The sequence below is a fragment of the Ranitomeya variabilis genome, chromosome 1, assembly GCF_051348905.1.
Source record: "Ranitomeya variabilis isolate aRanVar5 chromosome 1, aRanVar5.hap1, whole genome shotgun sequence".
In the NCBI taxonomy this organism is placed as follows: domain Eukaryota; kingdom Metazoa; phylum Chordata; class Amphibia; order Anura; family Dendrobatidae; genus Ranitomeya; species Ranitomeya variabilis.
Window position 1 is genome coordinate 912,063,072 of NC_135232.1, and position 13,776 is coordinate 912,076,847.

The following is a 13,776-nucleotide window of genomic DNA, read 5'->3' on the forward strand; positions in this document are numbered from 1 at the left end:
CAACCGACATCCACTGTGGAGACATAGCAAAAGATTGCCGCAGGGAAGACATTTCCAGAAACTCTGGATGCTCTGTCGATGACAGTTCTGCGGTGTGCATGTGTTCAAGCTGTGCGCAACGCGTTTTGAATCTGCATAACCACACCCTCCATCCCCGTGAAGGTTCCGTGTGACAAAGCAAGCTCCATTTCCAGCTCCCAGTTCCAAAAATCCATTTAATATATGGTCCCCAAATAGGGGACGTATCAGATATTAAACTAATAAGAACAGACACTACGCTTGATCTTGAGCCATTTGGCCGAGAAGAGATGATCAGAAATGGTTTGCCACTTGGGCCGCACCAAGGCCTACAACCGACACCCACTGTGGAGACGTAGCAAAAGATTGCCGCAGGAAAGACATTTCCAGAAACTCTGGATGCTCTATCGATTACAGTTCTGCGGTGTGCATGTGTTCAAGCTGTGCACAATGCGTTTTGAATCTGCATAACCACACCCTCCATCCCCGTGAAGGTTCCGTGTGACAAAGCAAGCTCCATTTCCAGCTCCCTGTTCCAAAAATCCATTTAATATATGGTCCCCAAATAGGGGACGTATCAGATATTAAACTAATAAGAACAGACACTATGCTTCATCTTGAGCCATTTGGCCGAGAAGAGATGATCAAAAATGGTTTGCCACTTGGGCCGCACCAAGGCCTACAACCGACACCCACTGTGGAGATGTAGCAAAAGATTGCCGCAGGGAAGACATTTCCAGAAACTCTGGATGCTCTGTCGACGACAGTTCTGCGGTGTGCATGTGTTCAAGCTGTGCGCAATGCGTTTTGAATCTGCATAACCACACCCTCCATCCCCGTGAAGGTTCCGTGTGACAAAGCAAGCTCCATTTCCAGCTCCCTGTTCCAAAAATCCATTTAATATATTGTCCCCAAATAGGGGACGTATCAGCTATTAAACTAATAAGAACAGACACTACGCTTGATCTTGAGCCATTTGGCCGAGAAGACATGATCAGAAATGGTTTGCCACTTGGGCCGCACCAAGGCCTACAACCGACACCCACTGTGGAGACGTAGCAAAAGATTGCCGCAGGGAAGACATTTCCAGAAACTCTGGATGATCTGTCAATCATAGTTCTGCGGTGTGCATGTGTTCAAGCTGTGCGCAACGCGTTTTCAATCTGCATAACCACACCCTCCATCCCCGTGAAGGTTCCGTGTGACAAAGCAAGCTCCATTTCCAGCTCCCTGTTCCAAAAATCCATTTAATATATGGTCCCCAAATAGGGGATGTATCAGATATTAAACTAATAAGAACAGACACTACGCTTGATCTTGAGCCATTTGGCCGAGAAGAGATGATCAGAAATGGTTTGCCACTTGGGCCGCACCAAGGCCTACAACCGACACCCACTGTGGAGACGTAGCAAAAGATTGCCGCTGGGAAGACATTTCCAGAAACTCTGGATGATCTGTCGATGACAGTTCTGCGGTGTGCATGTGTTCAAGCTGTGCGCAACGCGTTTTGAATCTGCATAACCACACCCTCCACCCCCGTGAAGGTTCCGTGCGACAAAGCAAGCTCCATTTCCAGCTCCCTGTTCCAAAAATCCATTTAATATATTGTCCCCAAATAGGGGACGTATCAGATATTAAACTAATAAGAACAGACACTACGCTTGATCTTGAGCCATTTGGCCAAGAAGAGATGATCAGAAATGGTTTGCCACTTGGGCCGCACCAAGGCCTACAACCGACACCCACTGTGGAGACGTAGCAAAAGATTGCCGCAGGGAAGACATTTCCAGAAACTCTGGATGATCTGTCAATCATAGTTCTGCGGTGTGCATGTGTTCAAGCTGTGCGCAACGCGTTTTGAATCTGCATAACCACACCCTCCATCCCCGTGAAGGTTCCGTGTGACAAAGCAAGCTCCATTTCCAGCTCCCTGTTCCAAAAATCCATTTAATATATGGTCCCCAAATAGGGGATGTATCAGATATTAAACTAATAAGAACAGACACTACGCTTGATCTTGAGCCATTTGGCCGAGAAGAGATGATCAGAAATGGTTTGCCACTTGGGCCGCACCAAGGCCTACAACCGACACCCACTGTGGAGACGTAGCAAAATATTGCCGCAGGGAAGACATTTCCAGAAACTCTGGATGATCTGTCGATGACAGTTCTGCGGTGTGCATGTGTTCAAGCTGTGCGCAACGTGTTTTGAATCTGCATAACCACACCCTCCACCCCCGTGAAGGTTCCGTGCGACAAAGCAAGCTCCATTTCCAGCTCCCTGTTCCAAAAATCCATTTAATATATGGTCCCCAAATAGGGGACGTATCAGCTATTAAACTAATAAGAACAAACACTACGCTTGATCTTGAGCCATTTGGCCGAGAAGAGATGATCAGAAATGGTTTGCCACTTGGGCCGCACCAAGGCCTGCAACCGACACTTACTGTGGAGATGTAGCAAAAGATAGCCGCAGGGAAGACATTTCCAGAAACTCTGGATGCTCTGTCGATGACAGTTCTGCGGTGTGCATGTGTTCAAGCTGTGCGCAACGCGTTTTGAATCTGCATAACCACACCCTCCATCCCCGTGAAGGTTCCATGTGACAGAGCAAGCTCCATTTCCAGCTCCCTGTTCCAAAAATCCATTTAATATATGGTCCCCAAATAGGGGACGTATCAGATATTAAACTAATAAGAACAGACACTACGCTTGATCTTGAGCCATTTGGCCGAGAAGAGATGATCAGAAATGGTTTGCCACTTGGGCCGCACCAAGGCCTACAACCGACACCCACTGTGGAGACGTAGCAAAAGATTGCCGCAGGGAAGACATTTCCAGAAACTCTGGATGCTCTGTCGATGACAGTTCTGCGGTGTGCATGTGTTCAAGCTGTGCGCAACGCGTTTTGAATCTGCATAACCACACCCTCCATCCCCGTGAAGGTTCCGAGTGACAGAGCAAGCTCCATTTCCAGCTCCCTGTTCCAAAAATCCATTTAATATATGGTCCCCAAATAGGGGACGTATCAGATATTAAACTAATAAGAACAGACACTACGCTTGATCTTGAGCCATTTGGCCGAGAAGAGATGATCAGAAATGGTTTGCCACTTGGGCCGCACCAAGGCCTACAACCGACACCCACTGTGGAGACGTAGCAAAAGATTGCCGCAGGGAAGACATTTCCAGAAACTCTGGATGCTCTGTCGATGACAGTTCTGCGGTGTGCATGTGTTCAAGCTGTGCGCAACGCATTTTGAATCTGCATAACCACACCCTCCATCCCCGTGAAGGTTCCGTGTGACAAAGCAAGCTCCATTTCCAGCTCCCTGTTCCAAAAATCCATTTAATATATGGTCCCCAAATAGGGGACGTATCAGATATTAAACTAATAAAAACAGACACTACGCTTGATCTTGAGCCATTTGGCCGAGAAGAGATGATCAGAAATGGTTTGCCACTTGGGCCGCACCAAGGCCTACAACCGACACCCACTGTGGAGACGTAGCAAAAGATTGCCGCAGGGAAGACATTTCCAGAAACTCTGGATGATCTGTCAATCATAGTTCTGCGGTGTGCATGTGTTCAAGCTGTGCGCAACGCGTTTTGAATCTGCATAACCACACCCTCCATCCCCGTGAAGGTTCCATGTGACAGAGCAAGCTCCATTTCCAGCTCCCTGTTCCAAAAATCCATTTAATATATGGTCCCCAAATAGGGGACGTATCAGGTATTAAACTAATAAGAACAGACACTACGCTTGATCTTGAGCCATTTGGCCGAGAAGAGATGATCAGAAATGGTTTGCCACTTGGGCCGCACCAAGGCCTACAACCGACACCCACTGTGGAGACGTAGCAAAAGATTGCCGCAGGGAAGACATTTCCAGAAACTCTGGATGCTCTGTCGATGACAGTTCTGCGGTGTGCATGTGTTCAAGCTGTGCGCAACGCGTTTTGAATCTGCATAACCACACCCTCCATCCCCGTGAAGGTTCCGAGTGACAGAGCAAGCTCCATTTCCAGCTCCCTGTTCCAAAAATCCATTTAATATATGGTCCCCAAATAGGGGACGTATCAGATATTAAACTAATAAGAACAGACACTACGCTTGATCTTGAGCCATTTGGCCGAGAAGAGATGATCAGAAATGGTTTGCCACTTGGGCCGCACCAAGGCCTACAACCGACACCCACTGTGGAGACGTAGCAAAAGATTGCCGCAGGGAAGACATTTCCAGAAACTCTGGATGCTCTGTCGATGACAGTTCTGCGGTGTGCATGTGTTCAAGCTGTGCGCAACGCATTTTGAATCTGCATAACCACACCCTCCATCCCCGTGAAGGTTCCGTGTGACAAAGCAAGCTCCATTTCCAGCTCCCTGTTCCAAAAATCCATTTAATATATGGTCCCCAAATAGGGGACGTATCAGATATTAAACTAATAAGAACAGACACTACGCTTGATCTTGAGCCATTTGGCCGAGAAGAGATGATCAGAAATGGTTTGCCACTTGGGCCGCACCAAGGCCTACAACCGACACCCACTGTGGAGACGTAGCAAAAGATTGCCGCAGGGAAGACATTTCCAGAAACTCTGGATGCTCTGTCGATGACAGTTCTGCGGTGTGCATGTGTTCAAGCTGTGCGCAACGCATTTTGAATCTGCATAACCACACCCTCCATCCCCGTGAAGGTTCCGTGTGACAAAGCAAGCTCCATTTCCAGCTCCCTGTTCCAAAAATCCATTTAATATATGGTCCCCAAATAGGGGACGTATCAGATATTAAACTAATAAGAACAGACACTACGCTTGATCTTGAGCCATTTGGCCGAGAAGAGATGATCAGAAATGGTTTGCCACTTGGGCCGCACCAAGGCCTACAACCGACACCCACTGTGGAGACGTAGCAAAAGATTGCCGCAGGGAAGACATTTCCAGAAACTCTGGATGATCTGTCGATGACAGTTCTGCGGTGTGCATGTGTTCAAGCTGTGCGCAACGCGTTTTGAATCTGCATAACCACACCCTCCACCCCCGTGAAGGTTCCGTGCGACAAAGCAAGCTCCATTTCCAGCTCCCTGTTCCAAAAATCCATTTAATATATTGTCCCCAAATAGGGGACGTATCAGATATTAAACTAATAAGAACAGACACTACGCTTGATCTTGAGCCATTTGGCCAAGAAGAGATGATCAGAAATGGTTTGCCACTTGGGACGCACCAAGGCCTACAACCGACACCCACTGTGGAGACGTAGCAAAAGATTGCCGCAGGGAAGACATTTCCAGAAACTCTGGATGATCTGTCAATCATAGTTCTGCGGTGTGCATGTGTTCAAGCTGTGCGCAACGCGTTTTGAATCTGCATAACCACACCCTCCATCCCCGTGAAGGTTCCGTGTGACAAAGCAAGCTCCATTTCCAGCTCCCTGTTCCAAAAATCCATTTAATATATGGTCCCCAAATAAGGGATGTATCAGATATTAAACTAATAAGAACAGACACTACGCTTGATCTTGAGCCATTTGGCCGAGAAGAGATGATCAGAAATGGTTTGCCACTTGGGCCGCACCAAGGCCTACAACCGACACCCACTGTGGAGACGTAGCAAAAGATTGCCGCAGGGAAGACATTTCCAGAAACTCTGGATGATCTGTCGATGACAGTTCTGCGGTGTGCATGTGTTCAAGCTGTGCGCAACGCGTTTTGAATCTGCATAACCACACCCTCCACCCCCGTGAAGGTTCCGTGCGACAAAGCAAGCTCCATTTCCAGCTCCCTGTTCCAAAAATCCATTTAATATATGGTCCCCAAATAGGGCACGTATCAGCTATTAAACTAATAAGAACAGACACTACGCTTGATCTTGAGCCATTTGGCCGAGAAGAGATGATCAGAAATGGTTTGCCACTTGGGCCGCACCAAGGCCTGCAACCGACACTTACTGTGGAGACGTAGCAAAAGATAGCCGCAGGGAAGACATTTCCAGAAACTCTGGATGCTCTGTCGATGACAGTTCTGCGGTGTGCATGTGTTCAAGCTGTGCGCAACGCGTTTTGAATCTGCATAACCACACCCTCCATCCCCGTGAAGGTTCCATGTGACAGAGCAAGCTCCATTTCCAGCTCCCTGTTCCAAAAATCCATTTAATATATGGTCCCCAAATAGGGGACGTATCAGGTATTAAACTAATAAGAACAGACACTACGCTTGATCTTGAGCCATTTGGCCGAGAAGAGATGATCAGAAATGGTTTGCCACTTGGGCCGCACCAAGGCCTACAACCGACACCCACTGTGGAGACGTAGCAAAAGATTGCCGCAGGGAAGACATTTCCAGAAACTCTGGATGCTCTGTCGATGACAGTTCTGCGGTGTGCATGTGTTCAAGCTGTGCGCAACGCGTTTTGAATCTGCATAACCACACCCTCCATCCCCGTGAAGGTTCCGAGTGACAGAGCAAGCTCCATTTCCAGCTCCCTGTTCCAAAAATCCATTTAATATATGGTCCCCAAATAGGGGACGTATCAGATATTAAACTAATAAGAACAGACACTACGCTTGATCTTGAGCCATTTGGCCGAGAAGAGATGATCAGAAATGGTTTGCCACTTGGGCCGCACCAAGGCCTACAACCGACACCCACTGTGGAGACGTAGCAAAAGATTGCCGCAGGGAAGACATTTCCAGAAACTTTGGATGCTCTTTCGATGACAGTTCTGCGGTGTGCATGTGTTCAAGCTGTGCGCAACGCATTTTGAATCTGCATAACCACACCCTCCATCCCCGTGAAGGTTCCGTGTGACAAAGCAAGCTCCATTTCCAGCTCCCTGTTCCAAAAATCCATTTAATATATGGTCCCCAAATAGGGGACGTATCAGATATTAAACTAATAAGAACAGACACTACGCTTGATCTTGAGCCATTTGGCCGAGAAGAGATGATCAGAAATGGTTTGCCACTTGGGCCGCACCAAGGCCTACAACCGACACCAACTGTGGAGACGTAGCAAAAGATTGCCGCAGGGAAGACATTTCCAGAAACTCTGGATGCTCTGTCGATGACAGTTCTGCGGTGTGCATGTGTTCAAGCTGTGCGCAACGCGTTTTGAATCTGCATAACCACACCCTCCATCCCCGTGAAGGTTCCGTGTGACAAAGCAAGCTCCATTTCCAGCTCCCTGTTCCAAAAATCCATTTAATATATGGTCCCCAAATAGGGGACGTATCAGATATTAAACTAATAAGAACAGACACTACGCTTGATCTTGAGCCATTTGGCCGAGAAGAGATGATCAGAAATGGTTTGCCACTTGGGCCACACCAAGGCCTACAACCGACATCCACTGTGAGACGTAGCAAAAGATTGCCGCAGGGAAGACATTTCCAGAAACTCTGGATGCTCTATCGATGACAGTTCTGCGGTGTGCATGTGTTCAAGCTGTGTGCAACGCGTTTTGAATCTGCATAACCACACCCTCCATCCCCGTGAAGGTTCCGTGCGACAAAGCAAGCTCCATTTCCAGCTCCCTGTTCCAAAAATCCATTTAATATATGGTCCCCAAATAGGGGACGTATCAGCTATTAAACTAATAAGAACAGACACTACGCTTGATCTTGAGCCATTTGGCCGAGAAGACATGATCAGAAATGGTTTGCCACTTGGGCCGCACCAAGGCCTACAACCGACACCCACTGTGGAGACGTAGCAAAAGATTGCCGCAGGGAAGACATTTCCAGAAACTCTGGATGATCTGTCAATCATAGTTCTGCGGTGTGCATGTGTTCAAGCTGTGCGCAACGCGTTTTCAATCTGCATAACCACACCCTCCATCCCCGTGAAGGTTCCGTGTGACAAAGCAAGCTCCATTTCCAGCTCCCTGTTCCAAAAATCCATTTAATATATGGTCCCCAAATAGGGGATGTATCAGATATTAAACTAATAAGAACAGACACTACGCTTGATCTTGAGCCATTTGGCCGAGAAGAGATGATCAGAAATGGTTTGCCACTTGGGCCGCACCAAGGCCTACAACCGACACCCACTGTGGAGACGTAGCAAAAGATTGCCGCAGGGAAGACATTTCCAGAAACTCTGGATGATCTGTCGATGACAGTTCTGCGGTGTGCATGTGTTCAAGCTGTGCGCAACGCGTTTTGAATCTGCATAACCACACCCTCCACCCCCGTGAAGGTTCCGTGCGACAAAGCAAGCTCCATTTCCAGCTCCCTGTTCCAAAAATCCATTTAATATATTGTCCCCAAATAGGGGACGTATCAGATATTAAACTAATAAGAACAGACACTACGCTTGATCTTGAGCCATTTGGCCAAGAAGAGATGATCAGAAATGGTTTGCCACTTGGGCCGCACCAAGGCCTACAACCGACACCCACTGTGGAGACGTAGCAAAAGATTGCCGCAGGGAAGACATTTCCAGAAACTCTGGATGATCTGTCAATCATAGTTCTGCGGTGTGCATGTGTTCAAGCTGTGCGCAACGCGTTTTGAATCTGCATAACCACACCCTCCATCCCCGTGAAGGTTCCGTGTGACAAAGCAAGCTCCATTTCCAGCTCCCTGTTCCAAAAATCCATTTAATATATGGTCCCCAAATAGGGGATGTATCAGATATTAAACTAATAAGAACAGACACTACGCTTGATCTTGAGCCATTTGGCCGAGAAGAGATGATCAGAAATGGTTTGCCACTTGGGCCGCACCAAGGCCTACAACCGACACCCACTGTGGAGACGTAGCAAAATATTGCCGCAGGGAAGACATTTCCAGAAACTCTGGATGATCTGTCGATGACAGTTCTGCGGTGTGCATGTGTTCAAGCTGTGCGCAACGCGTTTTGAATCTGCATAACCACACCCTCCACCCCCGTGAAGGTTCCGTGCGACAAAGCAAGCTCCATTTCCAGCTCCCTGTTCCAAAAATCCATTTAATATATGGTCCCCAAATAGGGGACGTATCAGCTATTAAACTAATAAGAACAGACACTACGCTTGATCTTGAGCCATTTGGCCGAGAAGAGATGATCAGAAATGGTTTGCCACTTGGGCCGCACCAAGGCCTGCAACCGACACTTACTGTGGAGACGTAGCAAAAGATAGCCGCAGGGAAGACATTTCCAGAAACTCTGGATGCTCTGTCGATGACAGTTCTGCGGTGTGCATGTGTTCAAGCTGTGCGCAACGCGTTTTGAATCTGCATAACCACACCCTCCATCCCCGTGAAGGTTCCATGTGACAGAGCAAGCTCCATTTCCAGCTCCCTGTTCCAAAAATCCATTTAATATATGGTCCCCAAATAGGGGACGTATCAGATATTAAACTAATAAGAACAGACACTACGCTTGATCTTGAGCCATTTGGCCGAGAAGAGATGATCAGAAATGGTTTGCCACTTGGGCCGCACCAAGGCCTACAACCGACACCCACTGTGGAGACGTAGCAAAAGATTGCCGCAGGGAAGACATTTCCAGAAACTCTGGATGCTCTGTCGATGACAGTTCTGCGGTGTGCATGTGTTCAAGCTGTGCGCAACGCATTTTGAATCTGCATAACCACACCCTCCATCCCCGTGAAGGTTCCGTGTGACAAAGCAAGCTCCATTTCCAGCTCCCTGTTCCAAAAATCCATTTAATATATGGTCCCCAAATAGGGGACGTATCAGATATTAAACTAATAAAAACAGACACTACGCTTGATCTTGAGCCATTTGGCCGAGAAGAGATGATCAGAAATGGTTTGCCACTTGGGCCGCACCAAGGCCTACAACCGACACCAACTGTGGAGACGTAGCAAAAGATTGCCGCAGGGAAGACATTTCCAGAAACTCTGGATGCTCTGTCGATGACAGTTCTGCGGTGTGCATGTGTTCAAGCTGTGCGCAACGCGTTTTGAATCTGCATAACCACACCCTCCATCCCCGTGAAGGTTCCGTGTGACAAAGCAAGCTCCATTTCCAGCTCCCTGTTCCAAAAATCCATTTAATGTATGGTCCCCAAATAGGGGACGTATCAGATATTAAACTAATAAGAACAGACACTACGCTTGATCTTGAGCCATTTGGCCGAGAAGAGATGATCAGAAATGGTTTGCCACTTGGGCCGCACCAAGGCCTACAACCGACATCCACTGTGGAGACGTAGCAAAAGATTGCCGCAGGGAAGACATTTCCAGAAACTCTGGATGCTCTGTCGATGACAGTTCTGCGGTGTGCATGTGTTCAAACTGTGCGCAACGCGTTTTGAATCTGCATAACCACACCCTCCATCCCCGTGAAGGTTCCGTGTGACAAAGCAAGCTCCATTTCCAGCTCCCTGTTCCAAAAATCCATTTAATATATTGTCCCCAAATAGGGGACGTATCAGATATTAAACTAATAAGAACAGACACTACGCTTGATCTTGAGCCATTTGGCCAAGAAGAGATGAAGAGAAATGGTTTGCCACTTGGGCCGCACCAAGGCCTACAACCGACACCCACTGTGGAGACGTAGCAAAAGATTGCCGCAGGGAAGACATTTCCAGAAACTCTGGATGATCTGTCAATCATAGTTCTGCGGTGTGCATGTGTTCAAGCTGTGCGCAACGCGTTTTGAATCTGCATAACCACACCCTCCATCCCCGTGAAGGTTCCGTGTGACAAAGCAAGCTCCATTTCCAGCTCCCTGTTCCAAAAGTCCATTTAATATATGGTCCCCAAATAGGGGATGTATCAGATATTAAACTAATAAGAACAGACACTACGCTTGATCTTGAGCCATTTGGCCGAGAAGAGATGATCAGAAATGGTTTGCCACTTGGGCCGCACCAAGGCCTACAACCGACACCCACTGTGGAGACGTAGCAAAAGATTGCCGCAGGGAAGACATTTCCAGAAACTCTGGATGATCTGTCGATGACAGTTCTGCGGTGTGCATGTGTTCAAGCTGTGCGCAACGCGTTTTGAATCTGCATAACCACACCCTCCACCCCCGTGAAGGTTCCGTGCGACAAAGCAAGCTCCATTTCCAGCTCCCTGTTCCAAAAATCCATTTAATATATTGTCCCCAAATAGGGGACGTATCAGATATTAAACTAATAAGAACAGACACTACGCTTGATCTTGAGCCATTTGGCCAAGAAGAGATGATCAGAAATGGTTTGCCACTTGGGCCGCACCAAGGCCTACAACCGACACCCACTGTGGAGACGTAGCAAAAGATTGCCGCAGGGAAGACATTTCCAGAAACTCTGGATGATCTGTCAATCATAGTTCTGCGGTGTGCATGTGTTCAAGCTGTGCGCAACGCGTTTTGAATCTGCATAACCACACCCTCCATCCCCGTGAAGGTTCCGTGTGACAAAGCAAGCTCCATTTCCAGCTCCCTGTTCCAAAAATACATTTAATATATGGTCCCCAAATAGGGGACGTATCAGATATTAAACTAATAAGAACAGACACTACGCTTCATCTTGAGCCATTTGGCCGAGAAGAGATGATCAAAAATGGTTTGCCACTTGGGCCGCACCAAGGCCTACAACCGACACCCACTGTGGAGACGTAGCAAAAGATTGCCGCAGGGAAGACATTTCCAGAAACTCTGGATGCTCTGTCGATGACAGTTCTGCGGTGTGCATGTGTTCAAGCTGTGCGCAACGCATTTTGAATCTGCATAACCACACCCTCCATCCCCGTGAAGGTTCCGTGTGACAAAGCAAGCTCCATTTCCAGCTCCCTGTTCCAAAAATCCATTTAATATATGGTCCCCAAATAGGGGACGTATCAGATATTAAACTAATAAGAACAGACACTACGCTTGATCTTGAGCCATTTGGCCGAGAAGAGATGATCAGAAATGGTTTGCCACTTGGGCCGCACCAAGGCCTACAACCGACACCAACTGTGGAGACGTAGCAAAAGATTGCCGCAGGGAAGACATTTCCAGAAACTCTGGATGCTCTGTCGATGACAGTTCTGCGGTGTGCATGTGTTCAAGCTGTGCGCAACGCGTTTCGAATCTGCATAACCACACCCTCCATCCCCGTGAAGGTTCCGTGTGACAAAGCAAGCTCCATTTCCAGCTCCCTGTTCCAAAAATCCATTTAATATATGGTCCCCAAATAGGGGACGTATCAGATATTAAACTAATAAGAACAGACACTACGCTTGATCTTGAGCCATTTGGCCGAGAAGAGATGATCAGAAATGGTTTGCCACTTGGGCCACACCAACGCCTACAACCGACATCCACTGTGAGATGTAGCAAAAGATTGCCGCAGGGAAGACATTTCCAGAAACTCTGGATGCTCTATCGATGACAGTTCTGCGGTGTGCATGTGTTCAAGCTGTGCGCAACGCGTTTTGAATCTGCATAACCACACCCTCCATCCCCGTGAAGGTTCCGTGCGACAAAGCAAGCTCCATTTCCAGCTCCCTGTTCCAAAAATCCATTTAATATATGGTCCCCAAATAGGGGATGTATCAGATATTAAACTAATAAGAACAGACACTACACTTGATCTTGAGCCATTTGGCCGAGAAGAGATGATCAGAAATGGTTTGCCACTTGGGCCGCACCAAGGCCTACAACCGACACCCACTGTGGAGACGTAGCAAAAGATTGCCGCAGGGAAGACATTTCCAGAAACTCTGGATGCTCTGTCGATGACAGTTCTGCGGTGTGCATGTGTTCAAGCTGTGCGCAACGCGTTTTGAATCTGCATAACCACACCCTTCATCCCCGTGAAGGTTCCGTGTGACAAAGCAAGCTCCATTTCCAGCTCCCTGTTCCAAAAATCCATTTAATGTATGGTCCCCAAATAGGGGACGTATCAGATATTAAACTAATAAGAACAGACACTACGCTTGATCTTGAGCCATTTGGCCGAGAAGAGATGATCAGAAATGGTTTGCCACTTGGGCCGCACCAAGGCCTACAACCGACATCCACTGTGGAGACGTAGCAAAAGATTGCCGCAGGGAAGACATTTCCAGAAACTCTGGATGCTCTGTCGATGACAGTTCTGCGGTGTGCATGTGTTCAAGCTGTGCGCAACGCGTTTTGAATCTGCATAACCACACCCTCCATCCCCGTGAAGGTTCCGTGTGACAAAGCAAGCTCCATTTCCAGGTCCCAGTTCCAAAAATCCATTTAATATATGGTCCCCAAATAGGGGACGTATCAGATATTAAACTAATAAGAACAGACACTACGCTTGATCTTGAGCCATTTGGCCGAGAAGAGATGATCAGAAATGGTTTGCCACTTGGGCCGCACCAAGGCCTACAACCGACACCCACTGTGGAGACGTAGCAAAAGATTGCCGCAGGAAAGACATTTCCAGAAACTCTGGATGCTCTATCGATTACAGTTCTGCGGTGTGCATGTGTTCAAGCTGTGCACAATGCGTTTTGAATCTGCATAACCACACCCTCCATCCCCGTGAAGGTTCCGTGTGACAAAGCAAGCTCCATTTCCAGCTCCCTGTTCCAAAAATCCATTTAATATATGGTCCCCAAATAGGGGACGTATCAGATATTAAACTAATAAGAACAGACACTATGCTTCATCTTGAGCCATTTGGCCGAGAAGAGATGATCAAAAATGGTTTGCCACTTGGGCCGCACCAAGGCCTACAACCGACACCCACTGTGGAGACGTAGCAAAAGATTGCCGCAGGGAAGACATTTCCAGAAACTCTGGATGCTCTGTCGACGACAGTTCTGCGGTGTGCATGTGTTCAAGCTGTGCGCAATGCGTTTTG

The 13,776-nt window shown here is 47.8% G+C and overlaps 39 pseudogenes; all 39 read right to left on the reverse strand.

The window, feature by feature from the left end:
- Nucleotides 1-136: 136 nt before the first annotated feature.
- LOC143794827 (U2 spliceosomal RNA) lies at nt 137-310 on the reverse strand (annotated as a pseudogene).
- A 176-nt stretch (nt 311-486) lies between these two features.
- LOC143797211 (U2 spliceosomal RNA) lies at nt 487-660 on the reverse strand (annotated as a pseudogene).
- Nucleotides 661-836: 176 nt separating this feature from the next.
- Nucleotides 837-1,010, reverse strand: LOC143795997 (U2 spliceosomal RNA; annotated as a pseudogene).
- A 176-nt stretch (nt 1,011-1,186) lies between these two features.
- Nucleotides 1,187-1,360, reverse strand: LOC143796266 (U2 spliceosomal RNA; annotated as a pseudogene).
- A 176-nt stretch (nt 1,361-1,536) lies between these two features.
- LOC143794129 (U2 spliceosomal RNA) lies at nt 1,537-1,710 on the reverse strand (annotated as a pseudogene).
- Nucleotides 1,711-1,886: 176 nt separating this feature from the next.
- Nucleotides 1,887-2,060, reverse strand: LOC143796292 (U2 spliceosomal RNA; annotated as a pseudogene).
- Nucleotides 2,061-2,236: 176 nt separating this feature from the next.
- LOC143796110 (U2 spliceosomal RNA) lies at nt 2,237-2,410 on the reverse strand (annotated as a pseudogene).
- A 198-nt stretch (nt 2,411-2,608) lies between these two features.
- Nucleotides 2,609-2,760, reverse strand: LOC143794479 (U2 spliceosomal RNA; annotated as a pseudogene).
- Nucleotides 2,761-2,936: 176 nt separating this feature from the next.
- Nucleotides 2,937-3,110, reverse strand: LOC143801465 (U2 spliceosomal RNA; annotated as a pseudogene).
- A 176-nt stretch (nt 3,111-3,286) lies between these two features.
- Nucleotides 3,287-3,460, reverse strand: LOC143796564 (U2 spliceosomal RNA; annotated as a pseudogene).
- A 198-nt stretch (nt 3,461-3,658) lies between these two features.
- LOC143795595 (U2 spliceosomal RNA) lies at nt 3,659-3,810 on the reverse strand (annotated as a pseudogene).
- A 176-nt stretch (nt 3,811-3,986) lies between these two features.
- LOC143801466 (U2 spliceosomal RNA) lies at nt 3,987-4,160 on the reverse strand (annotated as a pseudogene).
- Nucleotides 4,161-4,336: 176 nt separating this feature from the next.
- Nucleotides 4,337-4,510, reverse strand: LOC143795154 (U2 spliceosomal RNA; annotated as a pseudogene).
- Nucleotides 4,511-4,686: 176 nt separating this feature from the next.
- Nucleotides 4,687-4,860, reverse strand: LOC143795156 (U2 spliceosomal RNA; annotated as a pseudogene).
- A 176-nt stretch (nt 4,861-5,036) lies between these two features.
- On the reverse strand, nt 5,037-5,210 carry LOC143794132 (U2 spliceosomal RNA; annotated as a pseudogene).
- A 176-nt stretch (nt 5,211-5,386) lies between these two features.
- On the reverse strand, nt 5,387-5,560 carry LOC143796750 (U2 spliceosomal RNA; annotated as a pseudogene).
- Nucleotides 5,561-5,736: 176 nt separating this feature from the next.
- On the reverse strand, nt 5,737-5,910 carry LOC143796536 (U2 spliceosomal RNA; annotated as a pseudogene).
- Nucleotides 5,911-6,108: 198 nt separating this feature from the next.
- On the reverse strand, nt 6,109-6,260 carry LOC143795596 (U2 spliceosomal RNA; annotated as a pseudogene).
- Nucleotides 6,261-6,436: 176 nt separating this feature from the next.
- LOC143801467 (U2 spliceosomal RNA) lies at nt 6,437-6,610 on the reverse strand (annotated as a pseudogene).
- Nucleotides 6,611-6,786: 176 nt separating this feature from the next.
- LOC143795157 (U2 spliceosomal RNA) lies at nt 6,787-6,960 on the reverse strand (annotated as a pseudogene).
- Nucleotides 6,961-7,136: 176 nt separating this feature from the next.
- Nucleotides 7,137-7,310, reverse strand: LOC143795158 (U2 spliceosomal RNA; annotated as a pseudogene).
- Nucleotides 7,311-7,485: 175 nt separating this feature from the next.
- Nucleotides 7,486-7,659, reverse strand: LOC143795949 (U2 spliceosomal RNA; annotated as a pseudogene).
- A 176-nt stretch (nt 7,660-7,835) lies between these two features.
- On the reverse strand, nt 7,836-8,009 carry LOC143796267 (U2 spliceosomal RNA; annotated as a pseudogene).
- A 176-nt stretch (nt 8,010-8,185) lies between these two features.
- LOC143794133 (U2 spliceosomal RNA) lies at nt 8,186-8,359 on the reverse strand (annotated as a pseudogene).
- Nucleotides 8,360-8,535: 176 nt separating this feature from the next.
- LOC143796294 (U2 spliceosomal RNA) lies at nt 8,536-8,709 on the reverse strand (annotated as a pseudogene).
- A 176-nt stretch (nt 8,710-8,885) lies between these two features.
- On the reverse strand, nt 8,886-9,059 carry LOC143794377 (U2 spliceosomal RNA; annotated as a pseudogene).
- A 198-nt stretch (nt 9,060-9,257) lies between these two features.
- LOC143794480 (U2 spliceosomal RNA) lies at nt 9,258-9,409 on the reverse strand (annotated as a pseudogene).
- Nucleotides 9,410-9,585: 176 nt separating this feature from the next.
- LOC143796565 (U2 spliceosomal RNA) lies at nt 9,586-9,759 on the reverse strand (annotated as a pseudogene).
- Nucleotides 9,760-9,935: 176 nt separating this feature from the next.
- Nucleotides 9,936-10,109, reverse strand: LOC143796008 (U2 spliceosomal RNA; annotated as a pseudogene).
- A 176-nt stretch (nt 10,110-10,285) lies between these two features.
- LOC143794524 (U2 spliceosomal RNA) lies at nt 10,286-10,459 on the reverse strand (annotated as a pseudogene).
- A 176-nt stretch (nt 10,460-10,635) lies between these two features.
- Nucleotides 10,636-10,809, reverse strand: LOC143796902 (U2 spliceosomal RNA; annotated as a pseudogene).
- A 176-nt stretch (nt 10,810-10,985) lies between these two features.
- LOC143794134 (U2 spliceosomal RNA) lies at nt 10,986-11,159 on the reverse strand (annotated as a pseudogene).
- Nucleotides 11,160-11,335: 176 nt separating this feature from the next.
- LOC143796761 (U2 spliceosomal RNA) lies at nt 11,336-11,509 on the reverse strand (annotated as a pseudogene).
- Nucleotides 11,510-11,685: 176 nt separating this feature from the next.
- Nucleotides 11,686-11,859, reverse strand: LOC143795159 (U2 spliceosomal RNA; annotated as a pseudogene).
- A 176-nt stretch (nt 11,860-12,035) lies between these two features.
- LOC143794902 (U2 spliceosomal RNA) lies at nt 12,036-12,209 on the reverse strand (annotated as a pseudogene).
- Nucleotides 12,210-12,384: 175 nt separating this feature from the next.
- LOC143794298 (U2 spliceosomal RNA) lies at nt 12,385-12,558 on the reverse strand (annotated as a pseudogene).
- Nucleotides 12,559-12,756: 198 nt separating this feature from the next.
- On the reverse strand, nt 12,757-12,908 carry LOC143796067 (U2 spliceosomal RNA; annotated as a pseudogene).
- A 198-nt stretch (nt 12,909-13,106) lies between these two features.
- On the reverse strand, nt 13,107-13,258 carry LOC143795690 (U2 spliceosomal RNA; annotated as a pseudogene).
- Nucleotides 13,259-13,434: 176 nt separating this feature from the next.
- On the reverse strand, nt 13,435-13,608 carry LOC143797212 (U2 spliceosomal RNA; annotated as a pseudogene).
- Between the last annotated feature and the right edge of the window lie 168 nt (nt 13,609-13,776).